The 20,380-nt window shown below is 44.0% G+C and overlaps 1 protein-coding gene across 1 annotated transcript in view; it reads left to right on the top strand.

Annotated features, from left to right (window-relative positions):
• Positions 1 to 7,264: 7,264 nt before the first annotated feature.
• FAM3D (FAM3 metabolism regulating signaling molecule D) overlaps positions 7,265 to 20,380 on the top strand; it is a 53,715-nt gene continuing 40,599 nt past the window's right edge. Inside the window, exon 1 of the mRNA XM_020969100.2 lies at positions 7,265 to 7,403. The gene's annotated coding sequence lies outside the window, so the exon portion shown is untranslated. The remainder of the gene's footprint in view (positions 7,404 to 20,380) is intronic.

Here is a 20,380-nt window from a genome sequence, read left to right as displayed (position 1 = left end):
TTCTGGAAGCAGCCCCAGGGTCATTTGTATAACCCTGCCCAGCTGCTCTAGAGATAGGCAAAGAGGAGAAATAAAGAGAACACTGAGGTTCCATCACCTCCTTGGCCGTGGTCTCACCCAGGTCCATGTTTCTACTGGAAGAACCTGATAATGAGACAGCACACCCTCCACTATGCTGTACCTTCCATAAGAAACTTCCTGTTCCCTGCCCTCTCCACCCCCACCCAGCTCCCAAGGCCTCCACCCACCAAAATTACTTTGAGTTAATTTTGTATGTGTTCCATACAAACAGAGAGGCAGAGCGCCATAATGGACAAAGACCTGGCTTTGGGGCCCACCTCTGAAAGCTACAGCTATGTCACCCTGGGTAGGTCAGTTAACTTTTTGGTGGTCTGGGTCACCAGGGTCAAATTCAGATAGAAATGAGGGCCACTAAACCATGAGTAAGGCTCCCTATGGGCTTGTCTTAGAAATCCACATATTAATATTGTCAATGTTTTACTGTATTTTTATTTTTCTTGTTAGGTATTTCCCAATTATATTTAGCCTGGTTCTGGCCTTACTCAGGAATGTTGTGGACCACATGCCGCTGAGTTTGGCATCTGAGGCTCTGAGTTTGACATCTCTACTTTAGACATCTCTCTAAAACTGTAAGTTGTAGAGAAGGTGTGGCCCTGAGGGAGGGGAGAGGGAATTTTGTTTCATGACTACATGGTCTTCAAGGTCCCTTCAGTCTCTAAAGTTATTATCCACCATGATTAGAAAGGAGATGAAGATGACAGAGGAAGAAGAGGTAAGAAACAATATCCTTTCCTGGTGTGATAACCCAGAGACCTAGGTTCTTGTCAAGACAGTATCACTATAAATGATCAAAAGATGTGAACTGGCAGTTTTCGGAAGAAGAAGTCAAAAATATCAATAGCCATATAAAAATGCTCTAAATCACTAATAATTAAAGAATGAAAATTCCAACTACTCTGAGGTTCCACCTCACACCGATCAGATTGCTAACAAGACAGAAAAGGAAAATGATGCCTACTGGAAAGGATGTGGAAAAATAGGGACACTAATGCACTGCTGGTGGAGTTGTGAACTGGTCCGACCACTGTAGAGAACAAATTGGAACTATGCCCAAAGGGCTATAAAATTGTGCATAGCCTTTGACCCAGCAATATCACTACTAGGTCTATATTCCAAAGAGATCATTAAAAAAGGTAAAAGGACCCACATGTACAAAAATATTTATAGCAGCTCTTTTCATGGTGGCAAAGAATTGGAAATTAGGGGAATGCCCATCAATTGGGGAATGGCTAAATGAGTGTGGTATATGATTGTGATGGAATACCATTATGCTATAAGAAATTATGAACAGGATGTTTCAGAAAAATCTGGGAAGACATATCTGAACTGATGCAGAGTGAAATGAGCAGAACCAGGAGAACATGGTACACAGTAACAGCAGTATTGTATGATGATCAACTGTGAATGACTTAGTTCTTCTCCATAGGACAATGGTCCAAGACAATTCCAAAGGATTCATGATGAAAAATGATACCTGTCTCCAGAGTCACTGATCAGCTCTGAGTGCAGATCAAAGCATACTTTTTTAAACTTTATTTTTCTTGCTTTATGGGGAGGGAAGAAGGGAAGGGAACATGGCGAATGCAAAAATGTTTTGTATGACTTCACATGTGTAATCCTATCTCATTTGTTGCCTTCTCAATGAATGGGGGGGAAATGAATGGGGGAGGGGCTATAGGGAGGAAGAGAACTGGAAACTAATTTTTTTTAAAAAATGAATGTTAAAAAATAGACACTTTCACAAATAAGCTTTGTAGCCTTGTTTGAATTACTTATATTCTACAAATACTAATTTCTCATCTACAAAATGATAGGGTTTATGAGAAACAGCATGGCAGATTTGGAATCAGAGGAAAAGATCTGAATTTTCCACAATTCCCTACCTATGTGACCTCAGGCAAATTATCTAACCTTGCTAGGCTCTATTTTCATCATCTGTAAAATGAGGGCATTGGATGGGATCAGCAGTTCTCAAAGTGGGATCCACAGACCCCTGGGGTCCCCAGTGTCCTCCTAAGAGGTCCTCAAGGTCAAAACTATTTTCAAAACATCATTAAAAAGATATTTGCCTATTAAGGTGCTCCTCTTTTTCCTGGCTACATATCTGTATGAGTCTGGATTTTCTTCACATATTTCAACTAGAATAACAGCACAACAGATTGATGCAGAAGCAGAGATGAAAATTCAGCTGTCTTCTATTAAGCCAGACATGACAGAGATTTTTTAAAATATGTAAAACAATGCCACTTTTTTGTTGTTGTTTTGGAAAATATAGGGTTTTTATGTTTTTTAAATGTTATTCTAACATATAATGGGTTTGTTATTATTTTAAATGAATAAATATTTTAAAATTTTATCAGTTTTAATTTCTAACATGGTAAATACCCATAGATATAACCCACAAAACAAAATCATTTTTAAAAGTGTAAAGGGGTCTTGAGACCAAAAAATTAGAAACGCATTCGATTAGATGATCTCTACGGTACTTTCCAGCACCTTAGAAACCCAGCGAGTCTGTCATTCTTTCTTCCTGTTTCTCTGTTTCTTTCTCCTTTATGAAAATCAATAGCAACCCCAGGGAAAGTCCATCAGGGAAATAGGTTCTCCCTCCTCCCCTGTTGCCTCCTCAATATCCTCTACAGATCAGTCTCTGATGCTATGGGTCTTTTCCCTTTTACCCATCCAAGCAGTGGACAAAGGTGAGCTGGTTTCTAAATGGACTGTCATCTGAGTCCTGTGGCCTGCGAGGCTAAGGAGAGAAAGGCTGACTGGGGTAGAGGACGTCACCTAAAGCTAGAGCAGTAGGAAGAGAGAATGCAAACACACACACACACACACACATAAAACACATACTCACAAACACAAACACACACACATAAATTCACACATACGCAAACACAAATACATACATGCATATATATACACATTCACACAGACACACACAAACACAGAGAGACACATCTATACACATGCAGAAATACACACAGACATATACACACACATGCACATGCAAAGACACATTCACAGACATAAATGCAAACACAAACACACATATATACACAAACACACACTCACAAACACATATATACATAAATTAATATGTACACAGATACACACACACAAACATACACATTCACACAGACATGCACAGAAACTCACAGAGACACATCTATACATATGCACAGATACACACATTCACCAACACAGACATACAAATACACATTCACAAACACAGATATAAATACAAGCACAAACACACATGTATATATGAACACACACGTTCACAAACACAGACATATACACAAACACAAACATGCACATGTACAAACAGACCTACACACAAATATAAACACACACATACACATGCACAGATTACACACATTCACAAACACACATACACACAGGCCTACACACAAATACAAACACACACATATACGCACAAACATATACCTTCACACAGACATCCATACAAACACACACACACACACACACACAAGCACAGCTTTCTGACAGCCAGCCGCAGATATTTGTAATTAGGGTCCCTGAATCCAGCAGTCCCAGCCCCCACTCCCACTGCAGAGTACCCAAGGGTCCCCCACACTGAGGTGCTCCTTTATTGAACAGAACCTCTTATTACCAGCAGCTAAACAAACTAATAGGAAGATTATTTCCCCAGAGTGGAACGGTTTCTGATTTAGAATGTCTCATTCCAAGTGAAATTCACAGAGCAGCTGAAACTGACGTCTTCCATATCTGATAAAAACAAATGCCCCCTGAGTGGTAGCTGTGCAAGTGGCCGTATGGGTGCCCTCTGACATGAATCTTCAATCTGACATCACAGGATGGGCATGTGTGGGTGCACGGTGGGCTCAGGCATTGGCTCTCGTCTGTATGTTAGTTGTTTCACTCTTCAGGTCCTCCTAAGGAGCAAAGACTGTGCCCAGCCCAGGAACATGGCGTCAGTGATAAGAACATTAGAGCCAGATGGGACAGTTCTACGTGTACATCAAGAGTGTGATGCATTATAAGTGGAGGCAATCATCGGCTGCATTAGAACCCACAGAGTGTCCAGGACTAGAGAAGTGATGGCCCCACTATACTCCAGCCTCATTGAGCCTGATCCTCTCCAGCAACCACATATTTGGAAGGACATCAAAGAGCCAGAGAGCAATCAGAGAAGAGAAATCAAGGTAATGAAGGGCCTCAAATTTATGCCATTTGGGGATCCACAGATGGTCCTGGGGGTGTTTAAGCTAGAAAAGAAGATTGTGGAGAAGGAGGGCTGGGGAAGCATCAGAGTTATCTCCAGGTATTTGAAGGGCCATCAAATGGGATTTGAAATAAGTAACAGTCATAAGAATGGCTCACATTTATAAAGCACTTACTATGTGTCAGACACTGAGTTAAGTAAGTGCTTTACAAATATTATTTTATCCTCACAACAACCCTGGGAGGTGGGTGTTATTATTACCCCCATTTCACAGTTGAAGAAACAGAACTTAATTGACTTAATATTAATAATATTTATGCAGTGTCTACTCCAGATATTGTGCTAAGTGCTTTACAATTATAGCTCATTGGATCCTCACAACAAGACTGGGAGGGAGATACTATGATTATCTCCATTGTACAGATGAGGAAACTGAGACAAACAGAGGTTACATGACTTACCTAAGGTCACATGGCTAATAAGTATCCAAATCTAGATTTGAACTCGGGTCTTTTCCCAACTCCAGGCCCAGAGCTTTACCCACTGCACCACCTAGCAAGCTCACTATGGCTTTTTCTGCTTGATTCCAGAAGACAGAACTGGGAAGCAATGAGCCAAATAAGGAAAAGAACATTGGACAGGTGAGTTGGATGAGTAAAGCAGGTCAGAGGTTGAATCTGTAGAGGAAATGTCTAGCAAAATTGAACCATGAGCTCCATCTGGTCAGTGCCTGGTATATAGTTAACACTTAGCAGCTCATTGGCTGACTAAGTAAATGAAGAGAATTGGAAGAACAATCTCCAGGCCCAGATACTGGGCTGGAGTCTACATGTGAGTTATAAGAGAAAAAAGATCAAGAAGAGTTAAAAACAAAATAAAACAAAAAAACCCTTAAAATGATTAGGAGGATAAAGAACTCCTTAAGGTCAGGGCTGTTTCTTGATTTTTGCCTGTCTCCCTGTCTCCTAGCACAGGGAGCCCAGAAAAGTGGCTTCAAAGGCAAAGAAAAGTAGGAAAAAGGCAAGGCAGCTTACGTGTAACAAACAGACAGGTGGTTTCATAAAACAATAGACCAGACTGGCAGGTGTGGCAAATTGTCGGTAAAAAGTTTTAACTTTTAAAATTTTATAATCGGCTATTAAAAAGAAAAAGGTTTAACCAGGTACTTGGGGTTGAGGACTGAATGCCCACAAGTAGTTTCAAGAAACTGAAGACTGAAAATCTCAACCATTAAGCAGAGAGTGGGGATTGATTCAGTGCCTAGCCTCCCACAAAGATGAATCCCCCCCGAGGAGGAGGAGACGGGGATCAGGGAGCACCCCTTCCCATTCCACATTGTTGGGGAAAATGGGTGGAAGGAGTTCTAGATAAAACCAAAGGAAGGCTTCAATAGGGAAAAGGGGATGCTGAGATCCAGGAGGGGAGATGACCCTTGTAAGGATGAGGTAAATGTGAAAGCACCATATCGGCATCAGCATTTATGATTATAGACTTTGAGCTGGAAGAGATCTTCATTTCATAGATGAGGCCTCGGGAAATGGCACAATTCATCCAAAGCCATAGAGGTAGCAGATGGTGGGACTGGGAGTTGACCCCCCAGTGCTCTTTGGGGGGGTCATGTACAGTGAAAAGAACACTAGATTTAGAGGGAAAAGACTGAATTCAGATTCTGCCTCTGCCAATAGTGACAAGCATTTCTATCACCTTACAAACATCTCATTTTAATCTCTACAACAACTCTTGGAGGAAAGTGCTATTAACCCTATTTTCCCGAAATTTGCTACCCTTGTAATCTTAGGCAAGTCATTTGACCAACTTCTTTGGGCGTCAGTCTCTTCATCTACAAAATGAGATGGTGGTGGGGGACAATGGCGGGTGGGTAGGTGCGGAGGAGCTGTTCTAGGCGGCCTCTCCTTTCCTCTAGCTCTAAACCCAAGGGCTCTGACTCCAAATCTGGCCCCTGTTCCCCTGTCCTCTGGCCTGATTGATTGGTAAGGGGAGTGTTGAATAGTGGTTAGAGAGACAGGCAATGAAGACCCATGTTCAAGTACCCCCTTTGGAGCCTACTGCCCATGTGACCTTCAGCATCTCAACCTCTCAGGGCTCCCTCAGACGATCACTGGCAGAGAAGGTGCCAACCTGCGCTGATAGAAGGAATGCCCAGTGCCAGGGAAGGCCTTTCTCTGTATCCTTCACGAACCACAGGCTAGTTAACTAATTAGGTTTTTAGGAGATGGAGGAGCCAAGGGTTACTAGGGAATGCTGTGGTACAATGTATTTCACCTCCTCCTTGTGGATTCCTGTTGGGGTTTTTCCCTGGACAGTCCCAAAGGTGCAGCAGCATGCCAGTCTCTTCCAGGAGGAAGGCTGGCATTGCTCTGCCCACACCCAGGAAAACCCACCCAAGGACGGAAACAGCAATTAAATGGGGGAGGGAAAGGAAGAAGAGGGGGTGTCTACAATTGTTCGGTCTACTTCTGGAATTCTGACTACTCTTGACACAAGGCTGGGCTTCCCCTGGGAAGAGGGGGTGCTGGAACAGGGAAAGTAAGTATCCCAAAGGGAGGAGGAAGTGGAAATTCAATTGAGAATCCACTTACTGGGATCGTCCTTTATTCCAGGCACTGTGTGTGTGCTAGGAGACAGGGAGACAGGCAAAAAACAAGAAACAGCCCTGACCTTAAGGAGTCTGCATTCTAGTTGGGGAGCAAACAAATCTAGGCAAAGGACCATTTTCCTTTGTTTTCAGCAGCCCGGGCTTGAACTAAGAATCCCCTTCAATTCCTCGGAGGGGTTTTGCCTGGAGAAATTTTGCAGATGCCAAAGGACTGATTTCCAAGCTTCCTCTTCCTGCATCCCCAGCAGAAGAGGATTTCTGGCCGGTTGGCAGAGTTCTTTTCTTGGGAGATACCCAGATCAAACTTCCTTGTTCCTTAAGCCTGCCTCTTGGCTGTTCTATGTCAACAGTGGGAGGGGATGGTTTCAGGGTAGTCTGCTGGAATGTCTTTAAATCACAGAGGGTGGTAGGCTCTTCCACCTGCAGCTGTCCAGGAGCCCAGCTCAGGACATGTGCTCAGAGCCCGGGGAGCTCCGGAGGAGGCCAGTCTAGAAGGTATGTCGGGGCACCCCACCAGGGTGGAACTCCTTTTTACAATTGGGGAAATCCACTGCTTTCCTCCTCTGGGGAGCTGCTGAATAATGTGCAGTCTTTGGTCCTGTGGACTGTTGTCAGGACCAAGGGATCCAAACCACCTTCTCAGGTGGGTCAGGAAGAAGAACATGGGCTGCATCCCCAGGAGATTTTCCACAATTAGTGGTTTTATGGGTCTCAGTGCCAGTGAGAAAGAAGGACAGATGAGGTGTGTATGGGAGAGAAGGGTGGAGAGACAGATAGACAAAGAGAAGGCAGAGAAAGAGAAGGCAAAAGAGACAGAGACTCAGACACAGAAGAATGAGAACAAACAAAGGAGAGATTAAGACTTCTCAGATGAAAGATTCTTAGGGGTGCCACCCCTTCTTCCCCTCTTAAGCCAACCTCCACATATTACAGATGAAGAAAAGGAGGCTGAGGAAGGGATACCCAAGGCCACACAGCTGGAACTAAGGTTCTCTTGAATCCAAGGCCAACACTGTCCCTGCCATGGAGGTCATGCTGCCTTCTCTGGATAGAACAGAGGCTGCTCGAGGGCCTCCAGCCACAGCACCTTGCATAAAAGAAGTGCCTAATTAATGCTCAGTTCCCTGAACTGGGCCAAGCTTTGACTCACTTCCATTGTCGTTCCCAGGAAAGATGCCCCTTCAGGCCCAGATTGCCCTAATTATTGGCACAAGTTCCAGGGAACGTTGGCCTAATTACTGGCATTTGTTGGCTTGGATTCATGTCAAGAGGGTCAATGATCCCTCTAGGATCAGTGTGATCCCCATATTATCTCATGGGCAGTCAGGACTTGAACCCAGGTCTTCCTGGCTTCCTGGATTGCTATCTAACTATTATACCACATTTCCCTTACATCCCTTATGGTTAATTAGCAGTAGGGTGGGGAGGGGACCCTGAGCCCAAGTCAATGTAGTTTCCAGCCCAGCATCTGTCTGACTATTGTATTTTCATCTTGACACCCCAATATATTTATGTTATACATAGTTGGTATCAAACCTGCCCTCCAGATAATGCCTCAGTCCGTCAACAAGATCATTATGCACGTGGATAGAGTACTGGGCCTGGATTCAGGAACACCTGAATTCAAATCTGGCTTCAGACACTTACAGCTGTGTGATCCTGGGTGAGTCTTTATTAACTCACTGTCTGCCTCAGTTTCCTCAAATGTAAAATAGAGCTCATGAAAGCACCTACCTGATGTTGTAAGAATCATAGATAGATAGATAGATAGATAGATAGATAGATAGATAGATAGATAGATAGATAGATAGATAGAATGAATATAGACAAGGTGGTTTTTTGGAAGGGGAAACATTGGAAGCTGGGTAGGGGAGATTCAGGAAAGGTTTGGAATTCTAAGGGGCAGAGGTGAAGAGGGAGTGACCTCTGGCCACAGGGGACATAGGGGGCAAAGGCTCCTTCCTATGCTTCTTGGTTCTATCTCCTGCTTGGTCAAAGAATGCCTCTTCATCTGGGAACTTAGGAACCCCTTCTTTCTGTCCAGCAAACATTATCCAGGAGTTCTCCTAACACCTTTGCTGCCTCCAAAGAGGTCCTCTGGTCTGCTCCCTTTCATTTTACAGGAGAGGAAACTGAGACCCAGAGAGGTTCATAGGATTATAGAGCTTCAGCTAGAAGGGACTCTGGTCATCATTGAGTCCAACTCTCTCATTTTACAGCTGAGGAAACTGAGGCAAAGACTAGTTCAATAGTTTTCCAAAGGCACACAGAGAGTGGGATAACCAGGATTTAAGCCCCAGGTTCTCTGACTCGGCAGTCAGCCCCCTTTCCACCATAACCCGTTCCTTCCCTCCTCTTTAACCTTGCTGAGGTGACCAGCTTCTTCCTGGTCACATCCTAGCTTGTCAAAACAAATTACGGGAGGGAGCCATTGTGCCAAGATACCATTATTTCATTCTAAGCCAGCCCCACCCTGCTGTTCCTTGACAAATAGTAACTTTACTATACATTTGAGCAAAAAACCCGTGCCTTGTCACAGGGAGTCTTGGGCAAGTGGAGTCGTGATTTCAGCAACTACTTACTAAGTTGTAGTTTAGTGAGTCAGTCCTGGGGAAGGGGTTCAAGGCCCTGGGTGGGCCAGTGACTTTAAAATGTGGTCTCATTTGGTCCTCACAACAACCCTGGGAAGAAGGTGCTATTATCATACCCATTTTATATTGACTTGCCCAGGGTCTCACAGCTAATTAAGTGTCTGAGGTTGGATTTGAACTCAGATCTTTTTGAGGTCAAGCCCAGAGCTCTAACTACTTAACCACCTAGTTCTCCAGCGTTTCATGGATGGGGGGGGTACATCACAGCCCCAACAACTCAAGCCAGCTAGATTATTCCCACCCGTCCCCAATCACTACAATTCCATCACTCATCCTCAGTGAAGTGGATAATGGGTTCAGGAGCCAGACAAGTATCCAGGCCCAGTCCATGTTCTTAAACCTCCCAGCAAGGTGTCCATGGGACATGGCCACTCCCTCCATAGGGAGATACAATCAAAGGACCAAAGAAAAGATTGTAATCTCAATAGGGAGTCAGCATTATGGCATGACAGCCATAAAAGCCAAGGAAATCTTGGATTACATTGGGATTCTGGAGGTGACGGTCCCTCTGAACTCTGACCTGGTCAGCCCACACCTTGAGTACTGAGTTCAGATCAAGCCACCTCCACCCCAGCCATCCTCATCCTCTCCCCATGTGAACCATTTGGGCCTGCCCCAGGTTCTTGGGGGGTCAGCTTTGGCCTTCTCTTAACCAGGAACTGGCCATTTCCTGAACCTACTGAGTGCACCCCACCCCCACCCCCAGCCCCTGCCCTCTTTCCTATCTCTCCTCTCTATGTTGTCTCTCCTCAAAATGGCAACCTGTCTTGCTGACTTGCATTTTTAACTCCAGTACTTGGCCCAGAGAAAGCATTTAAATACTTTATCACCATTTCATAAGCTGGATGGAGAAGGGCCTTGAGTTCAAGTAGAATGAGTTTGTAAGCTCCCTGAGGGCAGGGACAGTCTTTTGCCTCTTTTTGTATCCCCAGTGCTTAGTACAGTACCTGGCACATAGTGGACCTTAATAAATGTTTGTTGATTGATTATTGATTGATTGATATGATGAGAATTGATGGGAGAAACTAGAAGTGTTCCGCCTGGAGAAAAGAAGATAGCGGCTAGGGCTGCAGGTTGAGAGTTCTCTTGAAATACAGGGTATCCCGAAAGTCTTTGTTTAGTTACAAGCTAGCTGCAAATTTGATACTGTTGTCAATTATGTAAATACTGTCCTTTAATAAAGCCTCCCTCCAGATCCTATGCCTTTCTCTTTAAGACTAGCCTTCTAATGAACCCTCAAGACACTACTGACTTAATTATGGACGCCACCATCTTTGTTGATCAGAGGGGCCTAAAACTCAGCTCTCTCTGGTGGGAAGAAATAACCTTCTCACTTGATCTGGAGGGCATTTCTTCAAAACGTAACCTGGCACAACGTGAATGATTTACACAGGGAAGGCTGGTCCCCTCTTTTTTGAGTCGATCAGTCTGGACAACCTGGATCAAGGGCTGCCCCTCTGAGTAGCTTCACTAATTAGTTTAGACTCGGCCTTTCTCAAGCATCAAAACTATCAATCCCTAATTAAGCAGGACTGATGGATGGTCAGACAGAAATGATCTGTGTCCTGAAGTGTCCTTTTGGGCTAATCTCCTGGTTGCAACCAACTCTGGGAATGGATCTATAGAAATATAAGTAAGAAGGAGGGGAGAGGTGAAGGAGGAGGAAGGGAGGGAAGGAGGAGGTGGTTTCTGAAAAGTTTACTTGGTCATTTAGATTTTTTCCTTTCTTCTGTCCGGCTGGTTCAGGGTTAGTGTGCCCTGACTCTTTGCCCAAAGTGTACTGCCTCTGCATCTTGTCTCCTTCCTATGAAGTAAGGGGAAGAAGAGTTGGGACGTGAAGGAAGTTCTGAGATCACCCAAGAGAGGTGGAGATTATAAAACTGACCACTGACCACAGAATAAAAAGGTCAGGGTACTGACCACTGGGCAGAGCAGTAACCCTACGGGTTACCCTAAAAGTGAATGTGGGTTTATTTCCCAAACACCAGCACACCTGAACAGTGGGGTCTCTCTCGACCTTCTGGTAACTTGAAGACAAGTAATAGGAGACATAAAGTCAAAGATTTAGAGCTAGAAGGGAATGTGAGGTCACCTAGAGCAACCCCTTCTCTTTATATATGAGGAACTCATATATAAACTCTTTCACTTTATAAAAGAGGCAACTGAAAGCTGGAGAGAGATTTAGTGACTTAGAACCCAGATTTAGAACTGGAGCAGACCTTAGATACCCCAACCCTAATCCTAGTCCAACCCCCCATTTTCCAGATGAGGAAACTGAGGCCCTGGGAGGTTAAAAATAATTTGTCTGTAGTCACACAAGTGATCAACTTGCAAGTGGTCCAACCAGCTCTTGAACCCAGGTCCTCTGACTTCAGAGCCAGCCAGCTCTTTCCATTTACTCTACCCCTACTTATCCAAACCTACACAAGGAGTTAATAGCAGGGGCAGGATTTGAACCTGTGTCCTCTGACTCCCAATCCCAAGCTCATTCCATGGCACAATGATATATTAGAGAGAAACCAATGGTCTCCAAGTTCAGCATGTGCTGAAATTATTAGTATCTTGAAAAAAGAAAATTTAGATAAATTGCTAGGTGGCCATGCCATAATGAGTTACTAATGGAAACCACATTGTTTGGGGGATACATTGCTAAGCTATTATGATAATGTGGGAGTGAGGGAGGAGCAGCCTCAGTGTGCCTACACTGTGTCTCTCAACAGACAGGTAATCTTTGCAATTCTCCTGGTTTTGTTCATTGTTTGAACCCGGACCCCCAGACCCTACAGGTTCCCACTGGCACTCTATGCCACATTCTAACTGTGTGACCTTGGGCAAATCACCTGACCTCTCAAATGAGGTTACATGTGAAGAGCTTTGGAAACTGTACGGCATATAGATGTATGTAGATAATTGTATATGTATGTGTATATAAGTATATATAATTGTTTCATATATATACATTTGAGTATATAATACATAATTATATTATATAAAATATATTTGTATTGTGTTCAATGTAATTATATTATAAAATATATTTGTATTATATCTATAATATATTTATATCATATATTTGATATAATTGTATTATATACAATATTGTATACAATAATACATATACATGTGTATATGTATGTGTGTATTTTATATAAAATGTAAATATGTAAAATGTATTTATGTAAAATTATATAAGGAAAACATTACGCAATCATAACAATTATATATACGTGTGTGTGTGTATGTGTGTATAATTATTATTGCTAAGGCCGAGGTTCCAGTTCCACCTTTGACACAGACTTAACTTCTCAGTTCTCTAAGGCCATGTTTCAGAAGTGTTCATCTACTTTGTTTTGTTTTTTGTTTTTGCTTTCTTGGTGAGGCAATCGGGGTTAAGTGACTTGCCCAGGGTTGCACAGCTAGTAAGTGTCATGTGTTTGAGACTGGATTTGAACTCATGTCCTCCTGACTTCAAGGCCAGAGCTCTATCCACTGCGCCACCTAGCTGCCCCGTGTTCATCTACTTTGGCAGAGGGAATTTCCTCTTCAAGGAGTTCCTAATACAAAGTACAACAATCACAAATCTAGTTCCTTTATTCTGTGCCAACTACTGTAGCTACGTAGACCAAAGCGAAACAGTCCCTGTACTCAAAGCATTTACATTCTATCCACCAAAGACAGTTGTAAAATCGGAGAGGTCGCCAACCAGGGGGAGGGATGGTCTAAGGGAAGTCCTTACTTGCAAGGGCTGACTTGGCCAGCTGTCTCCTGAGGGAAGTGAGAAACAGAGGTGGGATTTCTACCTTTCTCTATCTCTTCCTTCTTGGCATTCCTTATGGTTCCCTAGCCCAGCCAGTCTGCCCCCGCCTCCTTGATTCTCTGGTCGATTGATTGCAAAACGTCCTCAGCTCTTCAGTACTGTCTCCCCAGGCCAAAGCAAGTGCTAGTGGCTTTCTCCTTTCCTCTTGGGCACCACTCCTCCACTCCAGACCCTTTTCCTCCTTTCTGATCAATCAATAATAACTTATTAATCTCCCACTGTGAGCCAGGCCCCAGAGATCTATTTCTCCCTAGCTACCAGTCCCATGCACCCATCACCATAACCATCTCTTGGAGCTGACCTTTTATTGTACCCAGTTACTCAACCAGGAGGGAGAAGGGAAGGAGCAGATTCCCAAGCATGCTCCTCCCCAGTATAGATATACCAGCTCCCAAATAGTGGTCAACACAACAACTCGGGGGCTAAAAATATGGATGTGAACCTAGGTCTCCTTCTAGGGATACAGAGCAATATTGAACATGGTGGAATGGATGGGACACTGAGCTTGGAGTCAGGAAGACCTGAGTTCAAATCCTGCCTCAGACATTTACTAGCTGAAAGCTATGTACAACAGATGTCTCCACTTTTCTCTCATTCTCTTCTTACTTACTCACTTGCACTTTCCTTACAATCTGGCTTGAGCCCCATCATTCCACTGAAACTGCTGCCTCCAAAGTTCCCAGCGGCCTCTTCTCGGTCTTCTTCTTTCGTGCCCTCTCAGCAGCCTTTGACCCCACTGCTCACCTTCTCGTCCTTCATCCTTCCTCTTCTATGGTTTTCCAGGACACCTCTGATTAGGAAGCCTCTGAGGTCCCTTTCATCTCGGAGATTCTGGGGTTTTGTGATCTGGGAGGGGCCACCCTCAAGTTCTTTTATCTCCCCTGAGCTGAGCCAGACATCTCTCATTTGTGGCCTTGCGATACTGCCCAATAATCTGTCCAGTGCCCCAAGTCTAGAAAGCGTGTGAAGTCCAAGAAATAAAATTTAAACTGGGCCAAATAATAGGCTTTCTTTGGAGCTAATTTGGAAAGAAATGTCCACTCAGCCCATCATTGGAGGCCTAGCCTTATGGACTATTGGTTTTTTGGTGGTTTTATCTCTCTGTATATTGGGCAATGCCATCAATTACCGCCTATAAATATTCAGAGTTTACAAGGGAGCCTGTTTAGGGCAGCTGGTTCCTTTGATTACCTCACAATAGCTGCTGAATGAATCACTTGGGATTCTGGGGCAGCTTATGGGAAAAAATTCTTTGCGCATTTCTGGTGGGGTCCCTGCTAAGGTTCTGATCTTCCTACCATTCAGTCATTTGTACTAAGAAACTCCAGAGTAGGGTCCAGCCAAGACCTAGAGCCTTCACCAGAGAGGATCGACATGGGCTCAGTCTCTGGGTTTCCAAGAGTCGGCTTGGCCTGCGTCAGAAAGCACACCGATCCAAAGGACCACGTGTCTGTGGGAGAAGGGTGGTCTCCTTAAAAAGGATTCCTTCCCCTCTGCAGAATTAGGGTCAGGGACACTTTGGAAGGCTAGCATGCCTTTAGAGAAAGGAAGGGGCTGACTGCAGGACTGCTGTTCTCCCCTTTTTTCCTCAGAGTAAACTGAGTCCACGTCAGAATAACAGGAGGAAGCTAGTCCCCAGTCAGGTGAAATCAGTCAAGGATCGTTTTTTTTATGAAGCCATTGACTTTTATGACTTAAGCCCAAGCCATGTTGTGAATGGAGACACTGTGTGTAGTGTAAATTAATGAAAAATTAATAAGCTATGAGAGGCCTATTGTTAAAGTGAAAGCCCTTTCCTATGCAAGAATGAAGAGCTGGCCAGTAGCACGTGGAAGGGAAGATCTGTCTGTCTCAGACTGGGTTCTCCTTAGCCAGCTCACATGGTACCTTCTAGGCAAGGCCTTTCCAGGTGGCCAGGAGGAACGGGAAGCTTTGGAGTCAAAGTCAGGCAGATTATCTCATCTGAGCCTCACCACGACCCTGGAAGGTAGGTGCGGTTATTAGCACCATTTTACAGATGAGAAAACTGAGGCAGACAGCACTTAGGTCACTTGCCCAGGGTCACATAGCTAGTGTCCAAGGCAGAAATTGAACTGAGGTCTTCCTGACTCCAGGTTAAGCAGTCTATGCAGTGCATTACCTTTTTGCCTCCAGCTATTATTATTACATGAAAATAAAGAACTTGTAATATTATGATATAATAACATGTAATAAACTAATAATAATGATGATAGTAATTAATAATAATAATAATCTGAGGCACATTGAGCTAGGGATGAGACACAGGTTTCCTAACTCCATCTTTTTTTCCATTGTATCACTCTGATCCTCATTGTCGAGCGAAACAGAATCTGAAAGTGTCAGTCACCATGTTATAAATAATTTAGAGCTAAAAGGGACTTAGGAGGTTGTCAAACACATACAGAAACAGATCCCTGTGGGCAGAATATTGACTTAGAAGACCACAAATTCACATTATCTACGTTGTATTGTATTTTTATTTGTTTTTGTTAAACATTTCCCGACTACATTTTAATCTGATTCAGGTCACACTCGAGAATAAACAAGGCAATTGTACTGTTTTTCTCTATACTAGTCAGCCCACATCTGGAATCCCATGTCCATTTCTGAGCATCATGCCTTGGGAAGGACATTGGTGTCCTGAGGAGGATGACCAGGATGGGACGTGGTCTCCAAGGTTTGTTATATAATGAAATGTTGAAGGAGATGGGGGTGTTTCACTTGGAGAAGAAGACGTGGGTGGGGGTTTCTGAACTTCTGAGTCCTATAACCATCTTGTTCTGCTGTTTCCCAAGTCCTCTACAGTTCTTCCATCATTTCCTCATAACATTATCCTAGCTATTTCATTTTTTCCTCACATTCTTGTGGTGTGGTTACTATCTATTTTGTTGTGTCTTGTGGTTCTGCCTGTGTTATTGGAGTGTATGTTTCTCTTCCGCTATTCTGACCTCTATTTTCTTTTAGTTCTTAACATTTTTTTTTCATTGCGCTGTGACTTCTTTTCTCTGTTCATTTCTCTGAGTGTGTATTTTCTCTTATGAAACCAAGTCCCTCTTGAGGATTTCCTGGAGCACTGTTCCCTCTCTGGCATTTCTCACTGTGTCTAGTGGGCTGCGGTGGACTTCTCTTGCAACCTCTCATTCTGCCCTCCACCCAGAAGTTATCTCATGTGGCCTGCATCTCTCTTGTGCATTTATATTAATCACTCTCCCCCTTATCGTAGTTATTTATGTACTTAATCTTAAAGACCATTTAGATTGTTAGCTCCTAGAGATCAGATTCAGGGCCTATATATCTTTATCTGCCCTGGATTTAGCACAATTTTAAACAGCAGATATTCAATGTGTGCTAAGTTGAAAAGGGCACCGATAGTGCCATCACTGCCAATTCCCCGTGGTGTTTTCCCTATATTCAGTGCCTCTCCCACCATCTGGTACAACTCCCTAATTTTATAGATAAGTGAACAAGGACTCAGAAAGGGGCAGAGAGTGGAGGTGAGTGATGAACAAAAATGACTTACCCAAGACCACATGCTCAGCCCAGAGCTGACTAGAGCCTTCATCTTGACCAGGGCCAGGTGAGGGCTCCTTCTATTGACCCATGATCTGGCCTCCTCCTTCAAGTCAAGCTTTGTTTTAGAAAAATGCAATCATATTGGCAGGTGAAAAAGACTGGGAACAAGGACTTGGTCTCTGTGAAGAGTCAAAGGCTATTCTGTCCAGAAATTGACAAGCATTTATGGAATTCCCAGTATTCATTCATTCAGCAAACATTTATAGAGCACCAACTGCACACAAACGTACCTTCCATGCTCAGCACAGAGATCACTACAAAGTGGAAGAAAATCATGGTCCCTGCTCTCAAAAAGGTTATAGTCTAGTGAAGGATTAGCACGTAAACAAGAAAGGGAACTCAGTAGAATGGATATCATACCGGACTTGGAGTCAGGAAGATCTGGTTCAAATCCTGCCTCAGACATTTACTATGTGACCTTGGCTAAGTCACTTCCCCTCTGTTTACCTGAGAGATAGCTAGGGGGTTCAGTGGATGGAATACTGGGCCTGGAGTCAGGAAAACCTGAGTTATAATCTGGTCTCAGATACGAGTTGTGTGATTCTGGGCAAATCATTTAACCTCTGACTGTCTCAGTTTCCTCACCTGGAAAATGGCGATAGTAATGGCACTTATCTCCCAGGGTTGTTGTGAGGATCAAATAAGATAAAAATTGTGAAGTGCTTAGCTTAGTGCCTGGCACTTACTATGGGAGGTGTGTGTTCCCTTCCCCTTCCCCTCCCTCTGTCTATACACACACACACACACACACACAAATATATGTGTGTATACATATACATATATGTATATATGTGTGTATATACATGTACATGTACATATATTATATATATATATATATGGAGAAAGAAAGAGAGCACTTTAAAATTTGCAAAGTACTGAATTCATTTCAGTCTTGCAATGACCCTGTGAAGTAGGAACAATAAGTAGTTTTGCCCATTTTACAGATGAGAAAACTGAGGCCCAGAGAAGTGTCATCAGACCGGCTCTTTAAGACATAATCAGCTGCTGGAGGAATAGATCTCAGCAATACTGCTGCATGAGAGGGAGGGATGTCCTGGAGGACAAGGAAGTGCTCTCCTTTAATCTCCCCCTAGTGCCTCAAAATGTGGTATTTCTTTGCCTTAGAAGATGAGAGAAAAAACTCCCAATCCCAGAAGTCTGTGTGAGTCTGGGCCAGTCTTACCCTTTCTAGGGGAGGTGTTACACAGAGGGAGGGATATACCTGTGCACAGGCTGAATATCCTTATTGAATCGCACGTTCCTTGAGGGCAGGGACTTTATTCTCCAGGACTAAGTGGAACGCCTTCCAGTTGGCCATGCCCATCAGCCTCTAAGCAGCATCTCTGCCCTAGCCTGCATCCAGTTAACTTTGTCTGAGCTGTAGCAGAGTCCGGGAGGACAAACTTCAGCTCTTCCATCCCTACCCAAAGGAAGTATGACAGGCCTCCTTGGGTTCTTTACCTAATGATTTCCAACTTCGATAACAGGTTATAAAAACTAACTAGAGAAAAAAGTGAAAAAAATGCGGCTGCCTAGAGGATGTCTGACCCCACCCTGTTGACCCCACTGATCTCACCCCAGCCTGGAGTTGCGTTGGTGGAAGGGATTGGATGGCAGGGGAGGGGGAGGTGGGGGCATCATGCTTCTGGTCAAGACTCAGTAGGCTGGATGGCCGAACTTCTGAAGATAAGGGCCTCCCTCCCTCAGGACATGATGTGCAGGTAGTTGTTTAGAGAGAGGAGGAGGGAGGAAGACAGGGAGAAAGGGAGGGAGGGGCTAAGCTGTTGGAAGGTCTGTCCGGACTGTTCTATGGTTGTATCCCCCTCCAGTGAAAGCTGAAGATCTCTCTAAACCCTAGTCTTCAGTGGGTACCTAAATGTGAGGTACCAGCCCATGTAAAAGGGCTCCTCTGTCTCTGTCTCACTCTGTCTCTGTCCCTCTTTGTCTCTGTCTCTGGCAGTTCCCAGATCTGTCCAACCTCCTTTCCTTCACCCCTACCCCCTTGTCAGATGCCCATCTGAAATGGCAAATATTTGATGTTAGGCAGTACCCCATAACAGCCCCTTTTCCTCTGCCTCAGAAAAGCCCCTGCTTGCTTTAAAGTTCAAGTCAGCTGTGCCCTCTTCTACCCAAGGCTTTCCTCACCCCTTCCCCCTTTTATCTAGTTATTAGCACTCTCTACCTCTTTAAATTATTGTATATTAATCTGACACTTACCTGAGGGTTGCTTGGCCAGCGATTTCATTTGAGGAAACCCGAGACTCAGAGAGATGGGAAATCACTTGCCCAACATCACCCAGGTAGGTAGTAAGGTGACTTCAGAGAGCCCCTCAAGCTCTAGAACTCTGGAGTCCTAATGTGTGGTTTGCTTACCTGTCTGCATACTGTACCCCTCCCCCATGGCACCCCAAGTAGACTCCGTGAGGACAGGGTCAGTCTGTGTCCCCAGAACCTTGCTCAGATATTAACTAAGAGGAAAAGATATGACGACCCCACCAGGGTTGTCAGGAAGATCAAAAGAGATAAACATGTAGTTAGGTCAGCCAATAAGCATTTATGAAGTCCTACTATGCACCAGGCACTCTACTAAGTCTTGAGACCATCCTTGCCCTCAAGGAGCTCACGGTCTAATGTAGTGCTCTTTGCAAACCTTAGAATGTTTCATGAATGTTAGACATGCAGAACGCGTACAAAGCAAATACAAGTTAAACCTAAGGTTCCTGGAAAGAGGAGATGAGGGTTCTTTTGTGTCCTGGCTCCAATAATTATTAGCCAGGAAGTCAATGGTAAGGCAATGGAGAAGACACCAGATTTTGGAGTAAGAGTCTTGGTTTTGCCATTCATCAGCAGTGTAATCTTGACCAAGTCCCTTAACTTTCTCTGGGATGGATTAGATGGTCTCTAAGCTCTCTTTCAGGTCTAAATTTATAATTCTATGAATCTCACCAAGCCTTGCTTCCTTCATCTGTAAAATGGGTATCATCTTTATTTCACTTTCTCCCTCATCCTTTCACAAACCTTGGAAATTATTAGTTTTACACCAGAAAGGAGCAGCAAGGAGAGACTTTAGGACTTGCTTCTCATTTTCCAGCTCAGCTCTGTCTTTTTTAATTAGCCCAGCAGCAACAAATGAGGGTTCAGTCTTGCCATCTAACACAGGGTTGAGAGAAAGATTTTCACAGCTCTTCAAATGGACTCCTATCCCTGAGGAGTGGCTGCTGAAGCCCTAGTGGGCTTTCTCAAGCTTGCCACCTAAATATAAAATCCATCTAAAACGCAGATGGAAGGATAACACAATTGAACCTTCCAAGAAAATCCTATTTCTGCAGGAGGCTGCATTCTGGTCTATGTTCTCCTTATGTCTTGCCTGACTTTGGCCACTCCCCTCTCACGGGGTCCTGGATGATTTT

This window comes from Phascolarctos cinereus, unplaced genomic scaffold, assembly GCF_003287225.1.
Source record: "Phascolarctos cinereus isolate Bilbo 61053 unplaced genomic scaffold, phaCin_HiC Scaffold_4;HRSCAF=312, whole genome shotgun sequence".
Taxonomy (NCBI): Eukaryota; Metazoa; Chordata; class Mammalia; order Diprotodontia; family Phascolarctidae; genus Phascolarctos; species Phascolarctos cinereus.
Note: the sequence above shows the minus strand (reverse complement) of the source record. Positions and strands in the feature narration are given on the sequence as shown.